The 15,260-nt window shown below is 38.7% G+C and overlaps 1 protein-coding gene and 1 long non-coding RNA gene across 3 annotated transcripts in view; one reads left to right on the top strand and one right to left on the bottom strand.

Moving 5' to 3' along the window:
* LOC133049283 (uncharacterized) overlaps nt 1-2,441 on the bottom strand; it is a 248,542-nt gene extending 246,101 nt beyond the window's left edge. For both annotated transcript variants that reach the window (XR_009691281.1, XR_009691280.1), the window contains exon 1: nt 2,292-2,441. This is a non-coding gene — a long non-coding RNA (uncharacterized LOC133049283). The remainder of the gene's footprint in view (nt 1-2,291) is intronic.
* The window catches only part of KLF12 (KLF transcription factor 12), a 657,687-nt gene that overhangs the window by 11,305 nt on the left and 631,122 nt on the right, over nt 1-15,260 (top strand). The window lies entirely within an intron of this gene.

Genomic DNA, 15,260 nt, shown 5'->3' with positions numbered 1-15,260 from the left:
ACACAAATGTCATCAGAAGAAAACAACTGGTTGCCTCCAAGTGGACTCACAGCAACAGCATGTTTACCCTCAGTCTCTCAGGCTCAAAAGCCTAATGTATTCAGGTCACCAAGAGCAAATACAAGCACTCAGTCTAAACTCACAGTAACCAAACTTGTTGACAAATGTATAAAACCAGAATCCAACTACAGATAGGCCTATTACCATGTCTGTAACACTGAAATTAGCATCACCACTGTTCCTCTGCTATATAGGAAGCCAAATCAAAAGTAGAAGTTTGTCTGATGAGCTTATAATCAAAGAAGATAATTTGCCCTAATTAAGTACATGTTGTCATTAGTTTAAGGTAACCCAGGGCATCCAGTGCCACAATACTGACACCTTGCCAATGGAACCGGAAGTTCATCATCAGTTGGCTTCATTTCCCCTCCTTGACTTAGCTGTTTGGATGAACGCTTGTTGAGAGTGGCCTCTGTCATCCTCCTTTTGTAATAGAGAAAATATCTTTCTATAATAATAGCAATTCATTCAATCTGGTTACTGTTCAGTAACAGAGCTACAAACCAATCTGTCTATGATAACTTGACATAACTCTGATTTTTCATTCCTTGTTTTCATAGATAAATTCTCAGAGTTCAATTGTATACCACAGACTTACAAATTCTTGGAGAATCCCTTTCTGCAGCCTCTTCATGACATCAGTGGGGATTCCAGAATAAGTAGGGGGAAAGTGCAACTTGGGGATTCCCAAGCAGTGCTAGGGATAAGGAACCCACCTGCCAGAGCAGGAGACATAAGAGGCACAGATTCGATCCCTGAGTCAGGAAGATCCCATGGAAGAGGGCATGGCAATCCACTCCAGTATTCTTGCCTGGAGAATCCCACGGATAGAGGAGCCGGGTGGGCTACAGTCCATGGGGTCACAAAGAGTCAGACACTACTGAAGTGACTTAGTCCCTTAGTCCTTCACAACTTGAGGTCAATTTGGGGAGATAAGAAAAAATCAGGTAGGAAGCTTATGGCATTTCATGGCCCTTTTTCACCTATGTTTATGGCTGATACATCTTGATATGTGTCAGAAAACTGATCACAGAGAAAAATTCAATTAATGATTTCAAAGATTCCTCCACATGGTGTCTCTAATATTTTTTTCAAAGTGTTATCATCACAGTGACATGCTCCTATTTAATCTGTGTCATTCTTGTGCACCAGAAAATCTGTAGCAACAAGGAAACTCTTTTCTATTATATGGTCTTATCAATGCAGAGCAATCTAAGCCATCTTTATCACCAAGCGCACTTGTGATATCCATTCTACTGCACTGTAATAAGCAAGATATCAAAGATATTGTTTTCTCCGCTTTGTCTTTCCTGCACTCTCAATTTGTTTTCTTTGAAATTCGGTCAAAAGAACATAGCTTCCTGTCGCCAAACTCATTATCAGTACAATAAGATAATTTTCACAGAAAGCAATAACCATGGATGGCATTCAAACTGCTGATGTCTATATTAAGATCATATTTTTCAACCAAAAGAGTCTTTTCTTAAATTAATTACTGAATACCAGTTAACTCCTCTGAGCATTTAGATTTTTTTACCTTAAGTAATTAACTCCTCTGACCCTCCCTCATCTTTTGAACACTGTGAATGGCTGTCGTTAGCAGCCTGTCAGATGTGCCTCTCAGACTCTCCACACGCAGATGCAGATCTCAGCCGCATCACCCTGACTCCTAACTGGAGACTGCACACCTCAGCCTGAGACCCCCTTTCGTTGGAGGCTTCCTGCACACAGACTCTGATTTCTGCAGAAAATGCCACCAAGGTGATCTTCACCATCTGCCCGGCGTTGCTGGGGAGCCATCATGGGCACGTGCTGGAAGAAAAGTCTATGTTTCCCTCATGTTGGTCTGTGCTATTTTTTCCACCCACCAAGCCAGGAAGCTGCAGAAATCTCTGGCAAGCGGCCACTTTCAGTTTTCTCAGAAGCCAAGAGAGTGGTTCCCCTGTATTTTAGAAAAGGCAAATGCTGCCTTGTTCAACCTAATCATTACTTGGAGAACAATTGCAAAGAATCAAGCCCACTGCTTTTTAAGCCTAAAGAAGCAGCCTGGGCAGCCTTTTGAATGCTTCCACTTCTCATCGCCCGAGGACAGAAAAGCCATATAGACAATGGGCTCTGTTCCAGGGGAGCCACCCACCTGCTGACGCTCTGAGTATAGGAACATGCTATTTCTATTCCATCCTGGAACTCCCAACCGGAATGGGACCAAACCCTGGTACCAAGTGACCCACCTAGGAAAGTACACAGTCGTCATCCACTTCAAGCAGGATGCAGCCACGTATAACAGAAGCCACCCGAGATTGCTCGCTGACTCTTTCCTCTGCCATCTGTGACTGGGGTTTCGGGTTCATGTAGAAGTGTGGGCTCTTGGGGAAAGCAGGGCTGGGTGTGGTGTCGAAGCAGGAGGATTAGGGCACTGACGTGGAAGAGGATTTGAGAAAGAGAACTCTGAAAGCAAAGAAAGAAGTTCTCAGGGGAGCTGAACAAGGGCCAAAAATAACCCTTCTGCAGAGAAGTGTCTGGGGAAAAGTTATGAAAATTCCCTTTGCAATGGGTCTTAGGTGGTTATTTTCCACTGCTACTTTAAGATACATGGCTGTGATTTTTTTTTTTATATATTCCACTACTAGGCTTACAATTTGATGTGAGCTGCCCCAAATAAAGTTATTATTTACTCTTATTCCCACAAGCTATTTTTTTAATTAATTAATTCATTTTAAAAAACTGTATTGAGTAACTGCTCTTTGAGAAACACTTAGCCATTTGCCATGGTGGATGGGAAACTCATGAAACACTATAAATTTTATTGATAAATCGAGATCAGTTAAAATATGGTAAGAACATGCAACCAGGAATTGAAAATAAAAATGTTCTTAGGGTAATCCTTCATTATTTGTAAACCTTGACTTCTTAATTTATAAAATAGAACTTTATGTTAAAAGGTCTCTAAATGTGTTTACAGTGTTATCATTCCATCATAGACCTTTCTTTCTTCTCCCTTATTAGCTCTATTTTCTTTAGGGCCCTCTTTTTTTTTTTTTCCTTCTGTGAAACACTTTATCCTTCTGACCCTATATTAATTTCTTGGGCAATTTCATCAATTCTCATGGCTTTGATTTCCACTTAAAGACAATTCCCAACTGTAAATAGGTAAATAATAGCTAAAGGGCAGGTTGGTAGGTAGATGGGTTTCCTTGATAGCTTGGATGGTAAAGAATCAGCCTGCAATGCAGGAGACCTGGGTATGATCCCTGGGTCGGGAAGATCCCCTGGAGGAGGGCATGACAACTCACTCCAGTATTCTTGCGGGGAGAATTCCATGGACAGAGGAACATTGCGGGCTATGATCCATGGGGTCGCAAAGAGTCAGGCACAACTGTAGCTACTGAGGACACAGATATGTAGGTGGATACACAGATAGATGAGTGATTGATTAGATACACAGGTAAATGAATGATTGATTAGAGAGATAGATGTAAATGAGCAACTTATCTCCTGATCTCCAAATCTGATATTGGTTATTCTACCAAATGTACATTCCAAAATCATCTCACCTTTCATGTGCAAAGTTGAAAATCTTCTATTTTTGTATTTATTGTGATAAATAATTAAACTATCTATTCAAATACCAAAACCGAGAGCTGAGAACTTTCTTCAGTCATTTGTATTGCCATCCAGTTGGTACCTATAACTATCAATCCATCCTTCCTCTAACATCCCCATGCCTTCAGTCCATCTTCTGAGCCACCATCAGAGTGACCAAATTTCAGTGACACTAATGCACTCCTTTTCTCTCAGTTTAAAACATCTAACCACAAGTTTGTTGCGAGCACCACCTTTTTTAGTCCTACCATTGGTTCCCCATCCCCAGGTTGTGTTTCTGAGTCTGAAATACACATTCCTCAGGAGTTCTGACAGTGTGCCAGGGCAATTGAACACCTCAGGAAAACATCTTGGGAACTCAATTTTACTTGATGGCAAGGAATGTAACATATGCCTTTAGTATTGAAACAAGTGGAATACACAATAGCAAAAATATGAAAGGAGACTTCAAATAAATTTTTCACTTGTGATGCCTCTCCACCCAAAGCCTATGGTGGGAGACAGAATATTCTTCTCACTTCTTTGGGATACTTTGGAACAGACAAAATGTTTGAGAAGTACTGTAAATGAAGAATGGGCTTCCCAGGTGGTGCCATTGGTAAAGAGTCTACCTGCTGCAGGAGATACAAAAGACTCAGATTTGAACCCTGGGTGGGGAAGATCCCCTGGAGTAGGAAATGGCAACCCATTTCAGCTTTCTTGACTGGGAAATCCCATGGACAGAGGAGCCTGGCAGGCTACAGTCCATCAGGTCATAAAGAGGCAGACATGACTGAGTATGCATGTAGTAAATGAAGAAAAGAACCAAAACTTCTTGCATTTGCAAATCATCTAGTCCACATCTATTATCTCAACAGCCCCGTATTCTTCTCCTGCTCCCTTTCCACTCAGGGCTCCAACAACGTAGCAAGTTACTTTTATCTCAACATGCAAAGTTGTTTCATGCACAAAGCCATAAATTAGACAAAGGAGTGGGATATGGGAGACCAATGAGTCATTCATGACAGTCTAAGTTTAGGGATTGGGAATAAAAAGAAATGAGTTTGGAGAAAAGTTGGGAAGAATTCTTGGGGTCAGTTTGGGAAGAGCATTGTCTTCCACAGGTTAAGACTTAATCATGTAGGTGATGGGGAGTCCTTGATGTTTTAAGGCAATGTAGGATCACCTGTCTTTCAGAAATGAAAGCTCCAAGCCAAACATTACCCCTGGTAGTAACATGTTGTATGGGTCAAAGACTGGAGTGGAAGCTTCAGGCAAGAGTCCAGGTGAAAGATAAAAGTTAACAATCACTGAAGAGTTGACCCGTGGGAATATAAGTGACACTTTTCACTCTAGGGTTTTGAGGTTAAAAACAAAAAATTCAACCACAACAGGAACCGCGATAATGATTCACTTGGTAAACATCCTGTAGATGTTTCAGGTATCTTATTAGTGAAAGCACTTCAGTTTTTCCAACTCTTAACATATATAAATTAAAATCAATGAGACAGATCACAAGGCACACCAGTTTCAGGCCTCTTTGGCATTGCATGTGCCCATTGATAAGGATGCCCTTATCATCCCAGATTTTATTCCACCTGCAGAACCCTTAGCTCTATTTCAAAACCCAGGCCAAAAGACACCTCCTTAGAGAATGCTTCATCACTGCCACTCACCTCAGCAGCATCAGGAACCTCCATCTTTATGTGCCTAGAAGTTCTGTGTCCACGTGGTCCAGATGGCCTCACCTCACTGTAACACAAGTATGTCTCTGTATGTTCATCTCCTCTTTAGCCTGTGAGCTTCTTGAGAGTAAGGCCACACCTGCTTCCCTCTGAATCATCAGCATCCTGCCTTAGGACTGGCACCTGTTAGACACAGTTTATTGCAAGTTTATTTAAAAAGTCATAAAGAAACTATTACACCTCATATTTGCTTAGTGACTCATTTGTGTCTGACCCTTTGTGACCCCATGGACTCTAGGCCCTTGGATTCTCTGCCCATGGAATTTCCCAGGCAAGAATACTGGAGTGGGTTGCCATTCTCTTCTCCAGGGATCATTCCAACCCAGGAATCAAACCTGGGTCTCCTGCATTGCAGGCAGATTCTTTACCGTCTGAGCTACTAGGGAAGCTCTACACCTCATATATATACATGTATCTCAAAGAAAATACAAGAACGTGTAAGCTCATTTCAAAGTCAATGCCTATCTTACAAGACTAAAGGTACATTCTATGAAATGTGACTGTTCAATGGATAAGTATTTTCTATAAATAGCACAGTCATTAACAATTTTTTATTTGAGGGAAAACTGATTCAGTCATGCCAACATGCGATTCTAAGTTGTCTATCTGAATTCTCAAATATTCTGAAAAGCATGCAGAAGAGTTTTAATATTCTACTTTAGAGATTCAGTAACTGAGAATCAGAGTCAATGTGTATATCTGAATCTTGCTGTTGACCCTCTATTACATACATGCTATTAAGAAATTTGTGTTTATAATAAAATGCCAAAATAACAATATGTAAAGGGATGCAGATAAATCTGTCTGGTTTTTTTGTCTCTGCTTTCATGGATGTGCCTTTCCTACTCCAAAGGAGAGAAATACTTCCCATAAAAGGATGACTTTTTTAATTATAAAAAGCAAATAGAAATAGTTGTTGTTAATAGACCAAGATCTTATCTCATCTGTACTACTTCACAAACACCTATAAAGAGGGAGCAAGATCAATTATAACAGATGTATGTACTTTGGTCAAGTGTTAGTTGTTCAGTCATGTACAAATCTGTGTAGCCCCATGGACTATAGCCCACCAGGCTCCTCTGTCCGTGGAATTATCCAAGCAAGAATACTGGAGTGGGTCGCCATTCCCTCTCCAGGGGATTGCCCCAACCCAGGGATTGAACCCAGGTCTTCTGCCTTGCAGGAAGATTCTTAAGCATCTGAGTCAGCAGAGAAGCAGAGTAGTCAAAGACGGTTTCTAACTATTTTCCTCTTTATCTCTCCTCTGTCTTTTGTAATTGCAGCCATGAAATATTACATCATTTCAAGTCATGAATCTAAATTATAACTGCTAAACTTTTTTTTTTAAACTGCTAAACTTTTTAAGTGAACATAGGGAAAGGCAGTTTCTATATAAATACTTGTGCAGAATAACTGAGATAAACTCTTTATGTTGTTATTTAATATACACAATATTCTGCTTTTCCTTACCAGCACCTACTGCAAATAGCTGCATGTGCTCTGTAAGATGAATGTGGTGCCTTGGTGATTTATACCAAGTACCAAAACACGAGGAATGAAAGTCTGATTTTTGTTTTAATCAACAGGGTTAAAATAGCCTGTATGGTCCTCAAAGCTGAGATGTATCTGCCTTCATGAGTTTGGTGGTAAACACCCCAGTAACTATCTCTTTAAAAGTCAGGGAAGAAATGCTCATTTAATCAGTTTTGGTTTCTTGCATCTTAACTGTATTATGTGACATTTGAAGATTTTTAAGATGTATGTATATATATTTAAATACATACGCACATACTCTATAATATTCAAGAGAAGACTTAAGAACTACCTTGGTCTCCAACCATGCATGCCAAAAATGTAAACATTTTCATAAATTCTAAATAAAAAAGAAAAATATTTCAGCTAAAATCCAAGAGAGACATGTGTGTATATTAATATATATGTACAAAATCCAAATGTATATATATATGTGTGATATATATATATGTCCATACACATATTTGCATTTTATATATATATATATATATATATAATGGTTTTGAGCTGTGAAAAGAAATTTTAGGAAGATATCTTTGATGCATTTTTCAAAATTCCAAATAAGAGTGACAAAACCTACAAAGCTTAAGTAAGTAAACCTACTGAATGGTTTTAAAATGTATGTATAGCCAAATAAATTAATGACTTTTCCTTTTTTGCATAATGACTTCCCCTTTCCTCCAGTAACCTTTCTTATTTCTGGCATAATTCCGTTAGCTTTTGAAATCTGGACAGCTTTAAATGTAGACTCATACATTAAGAATTGAATAGTATTAGTTATTGGACATTTACAGAGTGACATGCAGTGTTTTATGTGATTTGCCAACAAAATCTCATTTTAATGAGGTAATTCTTCTTATACATGCTTTACAGATGATGCAAATAAAGTTCAGGAAAAATAAATCCACTTGCTTAGATTCACACAGCTTTTATAATTTGCTTAGTTCAGATAGGAACTCAGAACTTTCCAATTCTAAAATTTTAATTGTTTTATTCTCTGTCTTCACAGAGCTAATGTAGCCCACTGAAGGATCTCAGTATATTTTTTCAAGTCACTTTTAATTGACTATGATCATGCTTTTTCTAACTATAGTGTACAGTTAGAAATAAAGGCATTACACTTAATTATTATACATGTCGAATCTGCATGGACAAAGTGTGTTTCCAGAAGAACTCCTGACAATGATGCTTTCTTCCGTTGCTTACATAACATTCTCCCCCAGATGCTCAGACTTTCTTCCAGCTGTGGACAAGTGAAATAGGCCCTATGGGACCTGTTGCCCCCTGTAGGAATGCTTCTTATGATGTTAGTGAGTGGAGCATGTCAAGGTTGCCAGACCTTGCATCAGAATGAACCAAAGGAGCCTTTAACAGGTTGCAGAATCTTGTACAAAAAAAGTCTTGTCCCAGTGACAGCTGTCTCTATTCATGTATTCATGTGAATGCCCAAGTGTGAGCAAGTGATTTGTTTGTTTGTTTAGTGAGTGATCCTTTGTCTTTAAGCCAGGTTCACAGTGGTCCCGTTAAGAACCAGGGAATCCAAGCTCTCTAACTTTAAGCAGAGAGACCCTCTTGTCTCTGACAGTGACCTTGGTGAGACTGTGTACTCTGTCCTTTAGATCCGCCTCTGGAAAGAGAAAATGTGATTCTATTGCAATTGTCAACCTACCTGGAGTGCCATAAATAAAGATCCTGACGTCAGATGGTGGAGGCCTATCACTTTTAAAAGTTTTTGAGACACTGTATAAAAATACTTTTGTTTGTGTGGATTCAACTCTCACAGGTTCAGTTCAGTTCAGTTCAGTCGCTCAGTCATGTCCAACTCTTTGCAACCCCATGAATCGCAGCACACCAGGCCTCCCTGTCCATCACCAACTCCCAGAGTTTACTCAGACTCATGTCCATCGAGTCGGTGGTGCCATCCAGCCATCTCATCGTCTGTCATCCCCTTCTCCTCCTGCCCCCAATCCCTCCCAGCATCAGGGTCTTTTCCAATGAGTCAGCTCTTCGCATGAGGTGGCCAAAGTATTGGAGTTTCAGCTTCAGCATCAGTCCTTCCAATGCACACCCAGGACTGATCTCCTTTAGGATGGACGGGTTGGATCTCCTTGTAGTCCAAGGGACTCTCAAGGTTAAAAGCCCTCAAATCTGGATAGGATACTCTTGGACTGGAAAGTAGATTTCTCAAAAGGTTTTACTGAGCATCTTTTAGAGCCACAGAATTATGTAGAGATATGAGAGTGTGAATGAGTGTGAAGACATACCAAGAACAAGAGTTCCTTATTACAATTTAGTTCAGGCCGTGGGACAAACTTACATGAGGAAATAAACTACAAAGGTCAATTTTATGTGGCAGAAACTGAAACTGCCAACTAGGATCCTTAAAGAGCGCCCTTGTAAAGAATCATGAAAATCTTTTTGACCACACTTATCAATTTGGAAAGAGTAAACCTGTTCAGAGGGTTTCCCTGATAGCTCAGTTGGTAAAGAATCCGCCTGCAATGCAGGAGACCCCGGTTCGATTCCTGGGTTGGGAAGATCCCCTGGAGAAGGGATAGACTACCCACTCCAGCATTCTTGGGCTTCCCTGGTGGCTCAGCTGGTAAAGAATCCACCTGTAATGTGGGAGACCTGGGTTCAATCCCTGGGTTGGGAAGATGCCCTGGAGAAGAGAAAGGCTACCCACTCCAAAGCTGTTCAGAAATGTATTTCCATGTCATCTTAATCTTCTGCACACTTTGGAAAGGTAAAGTTTTATTGTTGCTGCTGTCACTGTAGTTTTGTTGCTTAATAAGCCGTTCTCTACAAAGCCCATGATGAAATCAACCCTGCCTCCCTCCTCTCTTCCACTCTGCCCCACAACCTCTTCCAGTGATAGCGTTGGTCTGAAGGAAGATGATTACTTACAAGGTAAAGCACTTTAGTTTATGTTAGTCCCAGATCTTGTCACACTATGAATTCATCTCGAACACGGCTTCTAAAATTTTAGCATCAATACTTTCTATTATCAATTCAGACCAAAAAATTAAATTTCTTTGGAATATTTAATAAGTTAAATGCTTTCTGCCAATTTTTCTCCAGAGTATACCAACGTAAAGTAATAATGAGTATATAGACAATAGCCAAATCAGGTTTCCTATGCAATAAACCATTTTTATCCACAGATTTTAAAGCTTGGTTGAGATTATTTGCAAGCATATAATAGTACTCTCTGTTTCTGAGGCTCTGTATTGAATGATGTGCACTCTCAAGATGGGATACAGAAAAGAGGCTTTTTGTTAGGAGGGTTCAAGCTGGCTGTCAAGGGCCCATATCCACCTTATGGTTTCCATAATTTTGAATTTTGATCTTTACAGGAGATATTTCCAAAGATGATACATATTGTAGAATCACACCTTGGGATAGACAAGCCTGGGGACCCCACAAAACTTTATGTAAAACTTGGCATAATAGGAAAAGTATGCTTTTTAGGGGAACAAGGTTGAGTTCAAGGCCAAGCTCCCAATGCCACTGTCCTTATTACCTTAGGCACATCCCTTAACCTCTCTGGGTCTCAGTTTATAAGTTTGCCCCACCTCTGTTAATGATGGTTTTGTTTAGCAAACAAAATGATGCGAAGTTGAGAGCAAAATAAGGCATTGTTACAGATATTGAAGAGGTTAAGAGAGGATGTGGCAAGTGATTCAATTATTTCTTCCTCCTCTTTCTTCTCTTAGCTTTTGAGGCTTGGCAAAATGTTTTTTGAGTATTTGCTAAATTCCAATGATTAACACCAGAGATTCGCAGATAAAGTGGCTTGGTCCTTACCCTGAAGTAGTAACAGCGTGATCTGATCTGACTTTCATTTATAAGGATCACTCTGGATGCAGTGTTGAGAATGCATGATAGGGAGGTAAAGGCAGAAGCAGAGATACTTGGCTTCTAGACCTATGTATCGTTTTGGGCAAAAAAATAATGGTGTTTTGGACAAGGGTGGTAGCAGTGGAGCTAGTGAGAATTCAACTAAGATGAGGTTTGATAACTGCATCTTGGATTTAGCATGGCAAAAAAAGAACTGGTATCTTTTTGGCAGAGACAAAGTTCAATCAAAGCAAAGTTACTTAAAAGAGAGAGTTACTTAAAAGAGAATGAAAGTTTGTAAGCATACTGGAAATATTTGTGGTAGAAGCCAACAGGAGAGGCAAGAGTAAGAGGGAAAAACCATCAGGTTCAGAGAGACTTGCTTTGGAGGCGATGAATAAAGGTCTGATAAGCATGAAAACATGTAATGTCCTTGAGGTTAGGTCAATAGGAGTGTGGTTCCTCTGAGCAGAACTCATCTCGGGTATAAAGGGGAGAAAATCTGTCTTACCCATCGTTCAATTCCATCCAAAACCAGCTGCTGTCCATTCGGTTAGGGAGCTAAGATAAATATCTTAGAATTGAAGATGTCTGAAGTGGAAGCAAAGAATCCTAACCCTTGACTAGGGTTCTGCCACATAGTTAAGGGGGTGGAGCTTATATAATTATGCTTTTTATGTTCTGAGTACTTTTTCTGCCACATTTAATCCTCACAACAGAAACCTAAAAGACAGATGCTATCAGATTACACTAAAGATGGGAAAATTGTGACTCAGGAAAATTAAGTAAGGTACTCATCTACCTGTCTTCCCACAGTGAGCGAGTGACAAAACTAACATTCTACCTGCTCTAGCTATCTTTCCTTTTTGCTTTGAAGGACCATGGAGATGTATCTTTCAGAAGGTGAAAAGGTGGGATTAGTTGGAAACACAACATGTGGAACACTGGGAAGAGAGGACTAAAAGAGAGTCTGTATAAGAAATAAAAATAGAGTTCCCATACAACGCTGCAACCCCACTCCAGGGCACATATCCAGAGAAAACAACAATTTGAAAGAATACATGCACCCAAATGTCCACTGCAGCACTATTCACAATAGCCAAGACATGGAAGCAACCTAAATGTATACCAGCAGATGAATGGATAAAGAAGATGTGGTATAAGTATACAGTTGAATACCACTCAGCAAAAAAAATAGAATGAAATAATGCCATTTGGATGGACCAAGAGATTATCATACTAATTGAAGTGAGTCAGACAGAGAAAGACAAATACAATATAACTTATAAGTGGGATCTTAAAAAAAAAAAAGATACAAATGAACTTATTTACAATACAGAAATAAACCGACAGACATAGATAGCAAATTTATTGTTACCAAAGGGGGAAGGGACAGAGGGAATAAATTAAGAATTTGGGGTTAATACATATACACTAATATATATTAAATAGATGAACAATAAGGTCCTATTTTTAGTAGTATTGGAAAATACACTCAATATTTTGTAATAACCTATAAGAGAAAAGAATCTGAAAAACTGTGTGTGTGTATATATATATATACATGTGTGTGTATATATATATATATATATAAAAAACTCTATTAGACTATAAATATCACCTGAATGGTCTCCTAAGAAACCTGTATGCAGGACAAGAGAAAACAGAACCAAACATGAAACAACAGACTGATCTAAGATTGGGAAAGGAGTAAAACAAGGCTGTATATTGTCACCCTGCTTATTTAACTTCTATGCAGAGTACACCATGTGAAATGCTGGCTGGATGACTCACAAACTGGAATCAAGGTTGCTGGGATAAATATCAGCAAATTCAATTATGCAGATGATACCACCCTTATGGCAGAAAGCAAAGAGGAACTAAAGAGCCTCTTGATGAGAGTGAAAGAGGACAGTGAAAAAGCTGGCTTAAAACTCAACATTCAAAAAACTAAGATCATGGCATCTGGTCCCATCACTTCATGGCAAATAGATGGTGAAAAAGTAGAAACAGTGGCAGATTTTATTTTCCTGGGCTCCAAAATCACTGCAGACAGTGACTGCAGCCATGAAATGAAAATACGCTTGCTCCTTGGAAGAAAAGCTATGACAAACCTAGACAACATATTAAAAAGCAGAAGCATCACTTTGGCCAACAAAGGTCCATATAGTCAAAGCTATGGCTTTTCTAGTACTCATGTACAGATGCAAGAGTTGGACCATAAAGAAGCACTGAAGAACTGATGTTTTCATGTGGTGTTGGAGAAGACTCTTGAGAATTCCTTGAACAGCAAGATCAAACCAGTCACTTCTAAAGGAAATCAGCCCTGAATGAATATTCATCTAAAGGACTGATGCTGAAGCTGAAGCTCCAATAATTTAGCCACCTGATTCAAAGACCCAACTCACTGGAAAAGACCCTGATGCTGGGGAAGATTGGCAAAAGGAGAAGGGGGCAACAGAGGATGAGATGGTTAGATAGATAGCATCCCCGACTCAATGGACATGAGTCTGAGCAAACTCCAGGAGACAGTGAAGGACAGGGAAGCCTGGCGTGCTGCAGTTCATGGGGTCGCAAAGAGTCAGACACAACTGAGCGACTGAACAACAAAACTAAATTGCTATGCTGTACACCCAAAACTAACACAACATTGTAAATCAACTATACTTTAATTTTAAAAAGAAATGGAACTGAATTGGGGTGAGCTGTGGTTTTCAGCCTTCCAAACTGATTCCCTGAGCCTCTTCAGGTTCAGCCACTGGTTATTAGTGACTTCTAGGCTGCTCTCAAGGACCTATGAAAAAATTGCCAAGTACTAGTTATGTTTCAGTGTAGAATATGAAAGAAGTTATTATTCTAGATGACTTTTCAAGAGTTAGTAGGAATGAACAATTTTTTTTTTAATGAAGACTCTCATCATAGGCTCTTGCCTCTTCCAAATTCTCACCCTTTCAAGTCTGACAAGGAATTAAAAATGTTGTTACCATGCATCACCTTCTCCAGCACTTCCTTAATTTTACAAGCAGATGTGCACATTATGGGGCTCAGGAAAACAGAGAATCATTGCCAAGCACAGGTTGGACCTGTGAACCCTGAATATTCAAAACCATGAATAATGAGTCCAGACTCAGAGGCCATTTTTTTGGCTAAGATTTCATTCTTCAAGAATGTATTCTTCAGACTGCTTAGGAACATATAACTTATTCTGTATTTTTACCTTGGTTCAAAGCCTTTGTTACTAAAGGCTATTCCCCTCTATAGTTTCACACAGGATAATGTACCTTTGATGATGAGATCCAAGAATTCAGGAAGCTAGGAATATGGCAAATTTCTTTTTGTTTAATACATACTGCCCTCCCAGCTAGCCACTCTAAAGAAGCTTATTTGTTTCCTTGTTTGTTTTTTTAAGATGTTATGCATTATTGTGTGTTTTAGCATATAAAGTTCAGATCATAAGGATTCAATATATTTAACTTTAAATGCTATATGTACTGAGGATTCTTAATATTTGATAATGGAGATTTAAATGGTATTCAAATTATTCACTAAGTGTGGAATACTGGTGTTGTTTTCTTCATTTTTCTGCTTAGTCTATTTAAAGAAGACAATGAAAATGGATAAAACAAAAAATATACCATTTACATTGAAAAACAAACTAAAGGGTACAGGAAAAATGAAGACACAAATAAATTTTGTGTTAGTTATCAAGTATCAGATTTGGGGGAACAGTTTTGATTTCAAATACTCTGTTTCATTGTTTCCATTTGAGTCAAATTAGACTCAAATATATACCCTAGTTTTAAATTCAGACACTATAGACAGCAAACTAGAAGTAAAAAGAGACATATATCCTAGAATCATTCAAGTTAAATTCTCACTTATGCTCGGCTACTAATTTCTGCATGACCTTGGAAAGGGGACTTAGCATTTCTAAGTTTAATATTTCCTTATCCTTGAAGTGGTACAATTGGTCTAGATGACCTCCAAAATCTCATCTCATTTTAAAATCTTATCTGTAGATAATACTTTGAGGGAAAATGATAACTAAATACTATTTCAAAGATTAAAGAAATGTAACCTACTATTTTAGAATATGACATGTCCAGCTTTCACTGGTTTGCTTTTCCAAAATATATTATTTTCATTCCAGTCCAATTTGTGACTCTTTTTCAAGTTAAGTCTTGAATTGTTTCTACTATATAACATAGTTTCAAATTTTTCAACATACAGTGCCCAAAATGCTCTATAGCAAAATGTATAAGAAAAAGATAATATTTCTCAGACATGGATAGTTATGAATTTCATCCAAGTAGACAGGTAAAATAAACTTAAGGAGAAGAAAACTGACATTTAAAATTGGTAGAGATACAAGTATTTTTGCAGAAATAACATCTTATACTTCTACAGCAATCTGTCTTCTTTTCTTTCTTCCAAACACATGAAAAAAGGCATTTCGAGTTACTGATTAACTTCAACATACTGATCTTTGATTCTGTCTAA

The sequence above is a fragment of the Dama dama genome, chromosome 30 (assembly GCF_033118175.1).
Source record: "Dama dama isolate Ldn47 chromosome 30, ASM3311817v1, whole genome shotgun sequence".
Lineage (NCBI taxonomy): Eukaryota > Metazoa > Chordata > Mammalia > Artiodactyla > Cervidae > Dama > Dama dama.
The sequence above is the reverse complement of the archived record's forward strand: the minus strand, read 5'-3'. Positions and strand labels throughout refer to the sequence as shown.